This window comes from Canis aureus, chromosome 2 (genome assembly GCF_053574225.1).
Source record: "Canis aureus isolate CA01 chromosome 2, VMU_Caureus_v.1.0, whole genome shotgun sequence".
Lineage (NCBI taxonomy): Eukaryota > Metazoa > Chordata > Mammalia > Carnivora > Canidae > Canis > Canis aureus.
The window spans coordinates 49,087,424-49,100,959 of NC_135612.1; the positions used below are offsets into that span (position 1 = coordinate 49,087,424).

The following is a 13,536-nucleotide window of genomic DNA, read 5'->3' on the forward strand; positions in this document are numbered from 1 at the left end:
CTTCTTGAGCTTCATCCATTGAAGTTTTGCTTTTTTATTTTTTTGAGCCCCCGACACGAGGCTTGAACTCAAGACCCTGAGATCAAAACCTTACCTGAAAAAATTCTAATCCTTTTTACTATTTACTTATTCGTGTTGAATAAACTTTTAATGCAGTGGCAAGAATATAAGACCTGGAATTCTGGAAACTTAGATGTTGGTCTTAGCACCTTTATTGATTAGCCCGAAGATTCTGGGTAAAGGCTTTAAGTTTTCTGGTTCACTATTTACCTCTCTTGCAGAATGATAAGGTTGTGTTCTATCATTTCCAGGGGCCCTTCCAATTCTAATAGATTGTGCTTCAAGTGTGTCATAAAAATGTCAAGGAATTGGGGATTCATGGTCATTATTGTGACCAACTGATAATCAGATAGGCAGTTCACACAGGGCTGAGAACTTGTTCATACAGGAAATCCTCATACAAAACTCTCTCTTCATTGCTACTAACACCAAGGTGATACTTTGATTGTTTCAGATATTTTCACACAGTGATGTAAATAGCAGTGGACTGATGATAAAGGGTAGGAAACTGAGCCTGAGGAAAATAAAACACTATTGGAAGAGTCAGGTGTTTGTCATGGATAGGAGAAAGCCCAAGGCTTTGAATCAAGGCAGAGACAAACAACTGAGATCAAGGCAAATTGTATGTAAGAAGTAAGGTAGATTTATAAGAAATAGGCCAGTTTAAATCCTGAAGCTCTGAGCCATGCCAAGGACAATTTATGGGCAATCAGGAACCAGAGGATTCTTTTTTCTTTTTCTTTTCTTTTTTTTTTTTTTTTTAGGAACCAGAGGATTCTTAAAAGCTGAAGACACAGAGCAAAGCGAAGAAGAATACAAGGGAGAGTCCATATATTAGGAGTAGCATGCCCATCGCTGCCCTGGTTCAGGAAAACTTTTGGTCCATTCTGTCAGTCTCATTGGTTTCCCCTCTGCTCATGAAAGCTCAAGATTCTGTTCAGGTGCTAACAAGCGTCTACTGCGTTGTCCATAGGCAACAGGTAAGACAAGGCAAAGGACCCTGGTCTAACCTCTTGGCCCTGCATGGTTAATGGCTAGAAGACCACTGGCTGCATTGAATGATCCTGCTCAGCAGCAACCAGGCCTCGCTGGCTCCCACTCCGTTTCCATCTTCTCTTACAAAGGAAGTTCCTCCCGGCATGCTTTGAGGACTAACTATAGTCACTCCTACTGATGAAGACACCCCAGGCTTTCGGCTGGCACTGGCCTCATTCTATGTATGACCCATTCTTCAGCAGCTATGCATGCTCAGAGAGCTTATTCTCAGTCTTCCTTCTGGCCAGGCAATGGCTTCCAGTCTTCCTCTCTATAAGGTGGAATGCAAATTTGGAATGCTGAATTTGTCCCAGGCCCTCCGTTGTTGACCTGAGATTATGCCATGGAGATGGGTTTGTTTTCTCCTCTAGGAAGGAATTTCTTTCAAGGACTAAGAATCCATGGAGGGGCCTTCGAGATAAAGATCTATGACTCTCTCGGTCTGCTGAGAATCCTGCAGTTCTGCATCCGTGCCTGCCCATCCTCTCTCAGGGTTTTGAACCAGGCCTCTGTAGCCCTCCTAATTTTTAACAGATCCACCCTGTGAAATATAGGTAGCTATGATATGCAAGCTATTAAACTTCCTGGGAAAGATGTCTCTCTAAACATAACTGGGTGAGGGTCGGGGAGGGGCAGCAGGAGCATTCCTGGGAAGCCAGGGAATGGAACAAAGCTCAGCCACCACCTGTTTCCTGTGCCACACTTTGGAGGCAACAGGCAGGATGAGGCAGGTGGTGGTGGCTGGAGAGCTGATCCATGCAGAGGAAAGCTTTGCCTGGTTGTGTGGCCAGATCCCACTGAAGACAGAGCAAGGATTAGGAAAGTCAAGTTTCTTGAGGCTAAGAAAGGATCCCTATTGATGGGAAGTGAGACTTGCAGCCAATAATGAGGTTCATCTGGCCAGACTCTGGGGGCTGGACAAAGACATAAGTGCAGGATGAGATCTAGTTCCTACTTTCTGGAAGGAATTAGCTTCCTGCATGAAAAGAAATGTGCTTAGTGTGGGGGCAGTGTACAAAGTTTATCAGGGGGAGAATGTAATGAAGATAATTTTAAAAAATTATCAATTTTTTAACAACAAACAATTGCGTGATTTAGTCTCCCTAATATACTAAGCAACAATACGGATATAATCCCAGGGAAGACAAGGAGGAGAATGCTACCTCTGCATGAGGAGGGCAGGTTTATAAGCAAGCCCCAGAGAAGAGGAAGAAGGGAAAAGCCTCTTTGTTTCCCCTGGAGGGCTATGGGAGCAGAAGAGGATGGAGGGAGGGGAAGCCAGAAGTCAGACCTACATGTGCTGACAACCTTGCTTTGGGTTGACAATTATGTAGTATCTTATGAAACCCATGGCCAGGCAGCCATCCCTCCTGCCTTCATTCACATTCAACCCTTGTTTTTTCTTCTGCATATTTAATTTAATTTGTTTTTGAAATTTTACTGTGTGTGTTTTGTAATCCATTGCAAATCTCTATGGAATGAATATGCATTAATTATGGAAATACATAAAAATGGAGAAAGAAAAAAACAGTCCTAGGCTCAGTCCAGATAACTGTAAGGTTTTCAGCTTTAGGAACAAACTGAGGGCCTTGAGGAGTTTATTTTGGGAATTTAGGAAGTACAGTAGAATCCTAGATTTCTATTTTTTCCCCTGAGAAATCGTGTGGCCTATGCACATGCACAAGTATATATATGCACATGTGTGTGTGCATATGTTAGGGGAATACAGGCATGGAATTGGTGCTAAGAGTGGTGAACATCACACTTGCCTGTAAAAGACAATTATGTAGTTCTTATATGTTTTCAAGGAATTGGAACATATCAGGCACACACACACACACACACACACACACATGCCATATGTCAGTTTTTGGAGACTTAGAACATGATCAAATTCACTTAACACTAAAATATGCTGAATGTAATTTTAACCTTTCTTTGATAATTTAGAAGCTATTTTAGGTTACTCATGTGACTCTGGGTTATTACTATGAACATAAATTATTATCATGCAATTCTTCACAATCTAGGTTCACATTTTTCTGGTTATTTTATCATGAATGAATTGGAGCCCTCTATAGTACTTTAATTATTATGAAGAACTAGTAATGAATGTGTAAGTCATTGTAGGGTGTGATTGGGTCAACTTACAGAAAAAAATAAAACTTGTCTTAAAGTAGAAATGCATATGAAAACTTTGCTAGTTATACCTTTTGGGTGATTGATTTCCCATATCAAATATCCAAGAATTCCAAGGAGAAAGTTCATATTTACTTCAGGAGATAAGAGAACATTTTAGTGAGAAGGTTGCATTTGAGCTTGGCTTTGAGGTGTTAATCAATTAATTAATTGAGACGAGAGAGCATTCCAAGTGGAAGTAAAAGGAACACAGGCACAGAGGTGGTTTAGATTGAATCCCCCACAACTCAAAGCTATGGTCTGTAGAGCAGAGGCATTGACATCACCTAGCCCTCACTCCAACCCTACTGAATCAGAATCTACATTTGGAGCAAGATCCCCCAAGTGATTCATAAGCATATTAAGTTTTGAGATATCCTAGCATAGGATGTTATACCTTATTTGTAAATAAGGCTGAAAATGGTGTCCAGTTATGTAGGCCCTGATACCATGACAAGGAATTTAGTCTTTATTTGCTAGGTCATGTCAATCATTGACAACTTTGTAAGCAGACACAAAGATAGCAGACACATGTATAGGCTGAATAATCAGGTGGAATTGATGATGGTCTTACTTTGGAGCCAACATCTTAGAAATCCCCTGATGTCCCAGGTTCCTCCAACCTGAGGTCTTGGAGAGGAAGAGTGGTGGTAGGTAGGTAGGCAGGGCATCACTAGGGGACTGAATCAATGGCTATTTACCAACAGCTGATGTGCAAGTAATACTTTAGGAACTTTTCTCTGACTTCTGTGCTTTGGATGAATATTAATGAGATGACATAGAACACAGGTAAGAATAATTAACAGCCTCTGTGACAGTATAAGTAAGAGACTTGACTCTATTTTGGGAGACTACAGAGAGAATGGGAATGAGGACAGAGACAGCTGAGAAGTTATAGAGGTAAACCAACAGAACCTCATTTATCCAACAAAGTTTGAATTTTTACCCCCTATGATGTACCAGGCATTTTGTTAGACCTTAGGGCATCAAGAGAAAGTATGTTTTTTTATAAAGTAATTCCAAGCTTGAGATAGACACAGGCATATGGCAGTTTCAAGGGTGGCCAAGTTGATGTTAAGCCCAGGAATGTTGTAGAAGTAAAAGATCCCCATCTGAGTAAGCCCGTGGAGGCAGAGGAGTGGAGGGTTGGAAGAGCATGACCAACTCGAAAAAAAAGTTTCACATCACTGGACATAAGGTTTCTAAAGGGGACTAACAGGAGACAGAGCTGGCAGGACAGGCTGGAGCAACGTCCAAAGATCCAAAGGAAAATGCCAAAGGATTCTAAACAGGAGAACAGTAGGGGCAGAATTGGATTTTCAATAAATAACTTTGCCAACAATGAAGGTGATGAATCAAAGCAAAGCAACACAAGTGAACCTGGAAAGAAATTTGAGAAAGGAACAGTTGACTGTGTAGAAACCAGGAAAAAACCCAACTGGCAAAGAGCTGGGTGGGGGGAACAGCCCATTGTTTTGTCAATGAAAAGGTTATTGGTATGCTTTGAGAATATCCTTTGGATTCAGCAGAGAGCAGGTACATAATAAACAGCTGAGGTGTGTTAAGGAGGAGAGGGAAGAGAGCACCTGTAAGCAGTATTTGCAAGTAACAGAATATGAAGTCCTGTAAAGAGAAAACAGATCAAAGGTGTAGGTTTGATTTTATCTCCAGATTCTCTCCTGTGGAAACAGAGGATATGGCCTTACATTTTTTTCCAGGATAGTGCTATGCATATATCTGATATTTGCCGAATGAGTGACAATTTGCATAAATGGATGAATAAAACATTTGAGTCATTTTGCTTGACCTTGGAGTCTCTTCACCCTTCAATTCAACCTTTCAGTTCAACCCTTTTTCATTCAGGCTTTTGAGTTATGGTGATGAATGGAGCTTGGTCAATTTGACCAAGGTTCAGTTCTTTTCTTCTCTTGTCATTATGGTCTGATAATGCTAAAAATGAGTAGGTGTGTTATTCGCCCCCCCCCCCACTTAATTAGTTCAATTGGGCTTCAACTTTAAAAGCATCTGAAAGGCCTCTTTACTTCTGAATGCATATAAAGGGAGAATGAGGGCATGTTGGCATTAAGTGGCAGAGTCCTGAAAGTCTGTGTGTAAATACAGTCAATACATGTTTTTTTTTTTTTTTTTAAAAAGGAAGAAAACCAACATTTATTGAGTGTGTGCCAAGTGTTGGTTACTGGGCTAGTGACCTTCATTTCATCTCCACGACAGATTCATGAGGTCATTTTCACTCTCCTGCAAACACATAAGAATGGGGCTGGCACTGGTTATTTGCTCCACATTCCTGGGGCCTGAGTCATAGGATTCCAACTCAGGGCTGCCTGACTCTAAGGGCTATGACTTTGCTCTGTCACCATGAGGAAGTAACATTCAGGAATTCTTTTTGTTATGATAGGAACTAAAATTTCCTATAAAAGGAAGAGAAAAAGGAGAAATGAAAAAGAAGAAATGCAGGACGATAGGACTGTGAGAGTCTCTGGCCATTGAGCTGATTTTGGATTTGCCATGCTGTAGGGGGCTACCTTAGCATCTTCAGAAGACACTACAGACATAAGTGAAGCTAAAAGCCAAAAAAAAAAAAAAAAAAAAAAAGGCCTCATCAAACAGGAGTTGGGTACTGTTATAGAATAAGGACATTTTTGTAAGATAACAATGGGAGATTTTGCTCAATGATTGGATTTGGAAAGAACACAAACTGTAGGCTAGTGATTTATCATTACCAGTTCAGGGCTAGTCATATGACTGTGAGCTCAGGGATCTGTATCTTCAGGAGCCTGTTGGCTTCCTCTGAGCTCCCATTCTGCCCTGGGTGATAACAGCCAATGGTGGCCACTTATTGAGTGCTTAAATGGCCAGGTCCATGCTTACTGCTTCACATTCAGACGATTCCCATTTGTTCCTTATGACTGTCATATGAGGTAGGTAGTTCTATTTACACTTGGACAGGTGGACATTGGAGCTTGGAGAAATGAGAAAATTTGCTTAAGGGCACATTGTCAGTACAAAACCATGGTTTATACTCAGCCCTGTGTTAATCATAAGGCTGAATTCCGAGGACCTCTATGCCCTACTGCTTTTTATAGATCTAGTTTATTCTGTTTATTTATTTCAACAACTTTTTCACTGGACTGTGAGCCACCTGAAGGCAGAACTGAATCTTATCTCTAGATACCTGAAGTCTAGGATGGTGCCCGACTCATAGTAGACATTCGAGAGACATCAGAAGGAATGAATGGATGTATTTCATCAAGCAAAGGAGAGCTATTTTTAATATTTCATGTCTATCTTGGTCTTTTATAGATATAAACATAAATATTTCTAAATATTTGATGTGGGAACATCATAATATACATACTATTTTGTAACCTACCTTTTTAACTGGTAGTTCTAGTGAGCTTCTATGTTACTAAATATTCCTCCAAAAAATATTTTGACATTAAAAAGATGTGTTCCACATTTCCCTCTTTTCCCACCAGAAAAATAAGTTGCTTATTGGGAAAATATCAAAATGCATTATCACAAGATTCTCTCATGGGCCATAAAAGCTTCTGGAACTCTATTCAAAAATTAATTTCACACACACAAATAATTAGCCATCTTAAAGGAAGGATGAAAGATATTAAGGGCAAAGATTGGTAAGATTATTTCCAAGTTTAAATAACTCATCCCAGAGTCACAGCATTTCATGAAATGTGCAGAAAGTCCCAAAACAGCACAAAGGGAAACTCTCAAGCTCTTCCTAAATTACACTGGTGCTCCAGATTTTTATGTTTTAAAAGGAAAACGTAGGTTACCACAAAGACACTGTGTATTTAGACATGAACATATCTGGTTGGTGTTCACTACAAATTGATTGTTGATTGGATCTGGTAGGTTAATCTCTTTTACCCTTGTTTTCAACAGCTCAACATTTTTCCATCAAGGCTTAGAGAGGGACCACGAATGCAATGTAGAGATTTGGAGCCTTAGAACTTGATCTCTGGAATATGTGGACTGCATTTGGAGAATCCACACAGACTCTTGTGGATCCTGCCTAGATCTGGGCGCTTTGCTTCTACTGTTCTGAACCAGCCTAAAGCCTCGCTACCAACGTTAGAGATTTGACTTGTGTAAAACCATAGTGAGACAGACAGTCCCTGCTGAGAGGGACAATGCTTTTTCCTATTTGCTCTCTGTGGGTTCTGCCCATCCTTCCTCCTCTAGAAGAATTGGGTCTTCCCATCCTTAGCAACCAAGCTTGTTCTCATGCTTCCATGCAAGAGCATATGGCAGTTACACCTCCACGGGAGCTTTGGCACGTTTCGGTTCAGTTGTCAGAGTTCTGAGGTGAGGTGTGAGAAGAACATGTCTCTAGCTGATAGTACGGCAAGTTCAAAAACACATATCATGGTGGCTAGACCTAAGTCCATGGGACTGCCACAGACTCCTGTGTAAGCCTTAGGTCCTGGAGTCACAGAGATTCTACAACGTGCATACATAATCTTGCTTCATCTCACATTACTTACCTGTAAAACAAATATAAAAAATATACTGTATAGAATAGTTATGAGAATTACATGAGAAAATACATGTAAAGCAAAGAACATAATGCCAGTCAATGTAATTAAAGTCTTATCGTACACTTAACAAATACATAAGTATTGAGCACTGACTTCGGGCTATGCACTGAGATTCTAATGGTGAGATGCAGACATGATTCTTTTTTTTCAATATTATATTCTACTAAAGTATTACTAAATTTTTGTGTTACTGTTACTATGTGATATATTAATTATCTATTACTATATAACAAATTATCCCCAAATAAGGAGACTTAATACAGCAAACTTTTATTTTCCTGGTTTCTTTGGGCTAGGAATTTAGTTTAGCTAGGAGATTCCAGCTCAGGGCCACTCAAGATGTTGGCTGCAGATGCAGTCATTTGCCAGCTTGACTGGGGCTGGAGGATTCACTTCCAAGATGGCACAATCATGTGGCTATTGGTGGAAAGACTTTGTTCCTCACATATGGACCTCTCCATAGGGTTGTCTGAATGTCTATACAACATGGCAGCTGGCTTCCCACAAAGTAAGAGTTCTAAAAAAGAGGAATGATGAAGCTGAGATATATTCTATGTTATTTTTAGATGCCACTTCCCCTATATTATATCTGTTAGATGTGAGTCAAGAAGTCCAGCCACATTCAAAAGGATATAAGAAATTAGCCCCACCTTTTGGAGGGCAGAATTTCAACTTGTGGGTGTATTTTAAAGCCACCACATAAAGTACAGGGGAGAGATCAGAGCAGGTGGGGATATTGGCGGAGGAGCCAGGCACAGAAGCATCATGGAGGGCTTGCTGAAGAGTAGGAGAGTCCCAGCTGGAGGCAGTGGGGACTATCCTGCTACTTTTGTTTATTTGTGTTTTAAAGATTTTATTTATTTATTCATGACAGAGAGAGAGAGAGAGAAAGAGAGAGAGAGAGAGAGGCAGGCACAGGCAGAGGGAGAAGCAGGCTCCACACAAATAACCTGATATGGGACTTGATCCTGGAACTCTGGGATCACACCCTGAGCTGAAGGCAGATGTTCAACCACTGGACCATCCAGGCTTCCCATATCCTGCTACTTTTGTAGAAAATAATACATGAGCATCAACTCTGGAAACAGGACACAGTGAGATCATGGAGCAGCCTTATTTGAATACTCTCTGCTGTTGAAGGTCCAAAAAAAAGGACCCATTTTCTAGAATGTTCTTGGTTCCCCATCCATATCTGTGTCTTTTAAGTTCTGTTTTACAGCCTTGTCTTTTCTGAAGTACAGGGAACTGAACTCAAGATTCTTTTCCTTTTTAGTCTGTAAAGAAACTTCTTTCAGTTCAAAAACTTAATATTCATAACGACGGAAGTAGTCACAGAATTTCTGATTTTCCTTGAGCACCTCAGGTGCTCAAGTTCTTTCTCTTAGGCCACAATCCTCTCTCAGAGCTGATGAGCATATGCTCAGTTCAATAAAAGAAATGGAACCCACTTTGGCTTGCCTTGTGTATTTCTTCTAGGGGAACCCTGTGTATCTAAAAGGGCCTGGGGTCCTTTAACAGAAAATCTCCCCCACATCATGCAAAACAAAACAAAACAAAACAAAAACACCAGCAGTCACTTAAGCTTGATGGATGTCAGTAATTCATTGGTGTGTTCGTCTTTATGCATGTTTAGTCATACTAACTACCACACTGGGTGAGTAGATACCTCAGATCTGTTGCTTTATTGACAAAGCAAATAAAACTCATCCATTTGTCGTGTAACTGTGTTGTAAGAACAACTGAGAAACTGGGCAAGATTTCTACTGGCAAAGCATTTTAGAAGCCAAAGTGGGCCCTTCGTGGGTTTTCACATAATGTTCATCCCTGTAGACTATTCACCCTATTGCTAAGGATCAATACCCTCAAGGAAAAAAAGCATAAAATGCTGCCTGCTTGTTTCTTCTGTTCCCTTGTGGCTCCATAAGGTGGGTGTTTTACTTGACCTCATTTCCACTGACAAAGTAAGGAAGAAAATTTGTATCTAATTTAGTAGCTCAATGTTTTTCCCTACTCAGAACTTTTCAATGAGGTTCCGTTGCTCTTAGAAGAAAATTCTTCACTTTGGCTACTAAGGCTCTACATGGCCACTCCTGTCTTGCCCTCCAGCTATATTGTCTACCATCCTTCCCTCTGCTCTTAGTCCCTCATAGTCCCCATCATCTTTCCTGCCACAGGACTTTTGCACATGCTGTTTACGCTATTCCCTCTGCCTGCAGTAATCTTCGAACCTCAGCTTCAGACACATCAGGGACACCTTCCCAACCTTTCTGACTAGGTCAAATCCCTCTATTACAGGCTCTCCAAGTGCCATGTAACTCTCTTGTTTCTAGTTCCTCTGTTCATTGCTATCTAACATTTTTTTCTTTTCTCTTTCTTTCTTTTTTTTTTTGTTTTTTTTTTTTTTGTTGTTGTTTTACAGCTCATTCCTATTCCTCTTCCTTGGTAGATGGAGATTAAAGACTGTATCTGTTTTTTAATCAGCTCAGCACCAAGGTACTTAGTACCATGTCTGGAACATCATAGGTCCTTAAACAATATTAAGTCAATGTGTGAATGCACCAGGGTTTGCCCTAGACCACTGCCATTTTCTAGCTGTGTGACCTTGGGCACATGACTTAAATTTTCTAGCTTAAATTTTGTTCTCTTCAAATGGAGTTGATAATGTCCATTGACCTCATGAGACTGTCATGAAGATTAAATGAAGTAATTAATGTAAAAATGCTTAACACAGTGCCAGGCATGTAGCAGAAAATAAGTGGTGGATATTTGTATTCCTCTTCAACCATCATATGTCCCCTCAAAACAAAACAAAACAAAACAAAAGTGGATTTTTTTAATCTTTGAAAGTCAATATGGAATATGGTATAGGTAAAATGTGAATATGGCATCTGCCAATCTCTGTCCTTGGAGAATATTCCAGCAGGCTCCTAGGTAGTGTGTTAAATTAGATGCCTGCCCTTCAGGCTCGAGGTTCTTATATAAACAAGCACCTCTTCACTCTAAGTTTGGATCTTGGGTATGTGCATTGGGTATGCTGAGTTTTGTGTCTGCCACCCCCACCCCCCACCCCACCAGGGGACACCTCTTGATCTTCTGGCTCTGGAAGCCAGGGGAGCTTGTGTTCCTGATCCCGGGAGAATGCAATAATCTGTGTCACCCAAAAAGGAGTTGACACATCCCAATTTTTGCAACTCCTGCCACTAGACACCTCCATATCACTTTGCTTCTGTGGCCAGTGGGGCTTATGATGGCAGGTCCCACAGGACTCTAACCAACTGAGAAAGAATTTTTAAACAGCTGTCACCCCCAGGGCATAGCAAGAGACCCAGGAGCTCAGATTTCTATGAGGGAGGCCTATTAAGCTAATCATCATGACTGTGTCCTGAGGGGCAGGCCTCCAATTATGCATTTTGGGGCTGACTGTAATCCTTTCCAGAGACCTGAAAGGCAGGTGCTTTCTTCATGCTCACTCTCTGCCACATTCCAGAGTGCTAGTATCTCCTGGAGGGAGCTTTACCCACGTCTGGGTGTGGTGCCCTGCTCTTTACACTGGCGCCCCAGTTTTTATGGTCACTGCCCAGGGAACACCTCCAGATCGCTGGCAGCCAGTAAGGACTTATGATGGCAGTAACAGGACTGTATGTATTTGCATACATTTATTATAGATTTAATTTATTTGAGACAGAAAGTGAGAGTGAACGAGCACGTGCAAGGTGGGGGGCAGAGGAGGAGGATCTTTCAAGCCTACTGCACGCTCAGCGTAGAGCCTGAGGCGGGGCGGATCTCATGACCCTGAGATGATGACCTGAGTCAAAACCAAGAATCCAACATTTAATCGACTCAGCCACCCAGGTGTCCCTATATTTGCATACTTTTAAAAGCTGCTGCCTGAGGGTCTGGCTTCTAGTCAGCCTGAATCTAGGTGCTGACATTCTCTCCTTTGGGACATTAACGTCTTGGCATATCTTTAACTACTGGGAACTATTAAAATATAACAGGCTGCTTGGACAAGCAACGGGGTCTGAGAGACAACCAAAAGCTGGTACAGGGTTGAACAGCAAGGTTCACTTCCTACACTAAGCCACTCCTACAGGACTGGGAGATATGGTTGCATAGAAATAAACAGAAAAGGAAGCAAAACGAAGAAACAGTGGAATATGTTCCAAATGAAAGAACATGATGAAACCTCAGGGGGAAAAGAAACCTTAATAAAATGGAGATAAGCAGCTTACCAGATAAAAAATTCAAAGTTATGGCCATAAAGATGCTCAGTGAACTAGGGAGAAGAATAAATGAACACAAGGAGAACTTCAACAAAGACACAGAAAATATAATGACCATTGTTGAAATGTCCATACTACCCAAAGCAATATACAGATTCAGTGCAATCCCTATCAAAATTCCAATGGCATTTTTCACAGAAATAAAGCAAACAATCCTATCATTTATATGAAACCACAAAAGATGCCAAACAGGCAAAGCGATCTTGGGAAAGATGAACAAAGCTGGAGGCCTCATATTCCCTGATTTCAAATTATACTACCAAGCCATAGTAATTAAAACGGGTAGGGTACTGGCATAAAGACAGAAACATAGACCAATAGAACAGAATAGAGAGCTCAGACATAAACCCATGCATACATGGCCAACTAATTTCCAAAAAAAGAGCCAAGAATATACCATAAGGAAAGGACAGTGTCTTCAATAAATAGTGTTGGAAAAGCCACATGTAAAAGAATGAAACTGGATGGCTATCTTATACCTTACACAAAATTAACTCAAAATGGATTAAAGATCTGAATGTAACATCAAAAACTATAAAATTTCTTGAAGAAAACATAGGTGGTACGCTCTTTGACATAGGTCTTGAAGATGATGGTTTTATCTGACACCAAAAGCAAAAGAAACAAAATAAAAATAAACAAGACTAAGAAGCTTCTGCACAACAAAGGAAATTATCAACAAAATGAAAAGGCAACCTACTGAATGGGAGAAAATATTTGTAAATCATGTATCTGAGAAGGGGCTAATATCCAAACTATTAAACTCATACAACTCAATAACAATACAAAAAACAATCTGATTTAAAAATGGGTAGAAGGTCTGAATAGGCATTTTTCCAAGGAAAACATACAGATGGCCCATAGGTATGTGAAAAGATGCTCAACCTCACTCATCATCAGAAAAATGCAAATCAAAACCACAATGAGATATCATCTCTCACCTGTTAGAATGACTAGTATCAAAAAGACAAGAAACAACATGTGTTGGCAAGGAATGTGTTGGATGTGGAGAAAAGGGAACCCTTGTGCACTGTTGGTGGGAATTCAAATTGTTTAGCCACTATGGAAAACAGTGTGGAGGTTCCTCAAAACATTAGAAGTAGAAACCTATGATCCAGCAACCCCACTTCTGTGTATATTTATCCAAAGAAAATGAAAACACTAACTTGAAAATATACATGCACCTCTATGTTATTGCAGCATTAATTACGTCAGCCGTAATATGGACACAACCTAAGTGTCTACTTATAAATGAATGGATAAAGACCATATGGTTCATACACATGATGGAATATTATTCAGCCATAAAAAGGATGAAATCTCGCCATATTCAACAACATGGATGGACTTCAAGGGCATTATGCTAACTGAACTAAGACAGAGAAAGAAAAGTAGTGTAT

The 13,536-nt window shown here is 40.4% G+C and overlaps 1 long non-coding RNA gene across 3 annotated transcripts in view; it reads right to left on the bottom strand.

Annotated features, from left to right (window-relative positions):
- LOC144297295 (uncharacterized) overlaps nt 1-13,536 on the bottom strand; it is a 42,393-nt gene that overhangs the window by 11,581 nt on the left and 17,276 nt on the right. The window contains exon 2 of one of the 3 annotated variants that reach the window (XR_013364359.1): nt 7,035-7,799. The exons of the other annotated variants lie outside the window; for them this stretch is intronic. This is a non-coding gene — a long non-coding RNA (uncharacterized LOC144297295). Of the gene's footprint in view, nt 1-7,034; nt 7,800-13,536 lie in introns of those variants that run through there. 3 annotated transcript variants of the gene reach the window in all.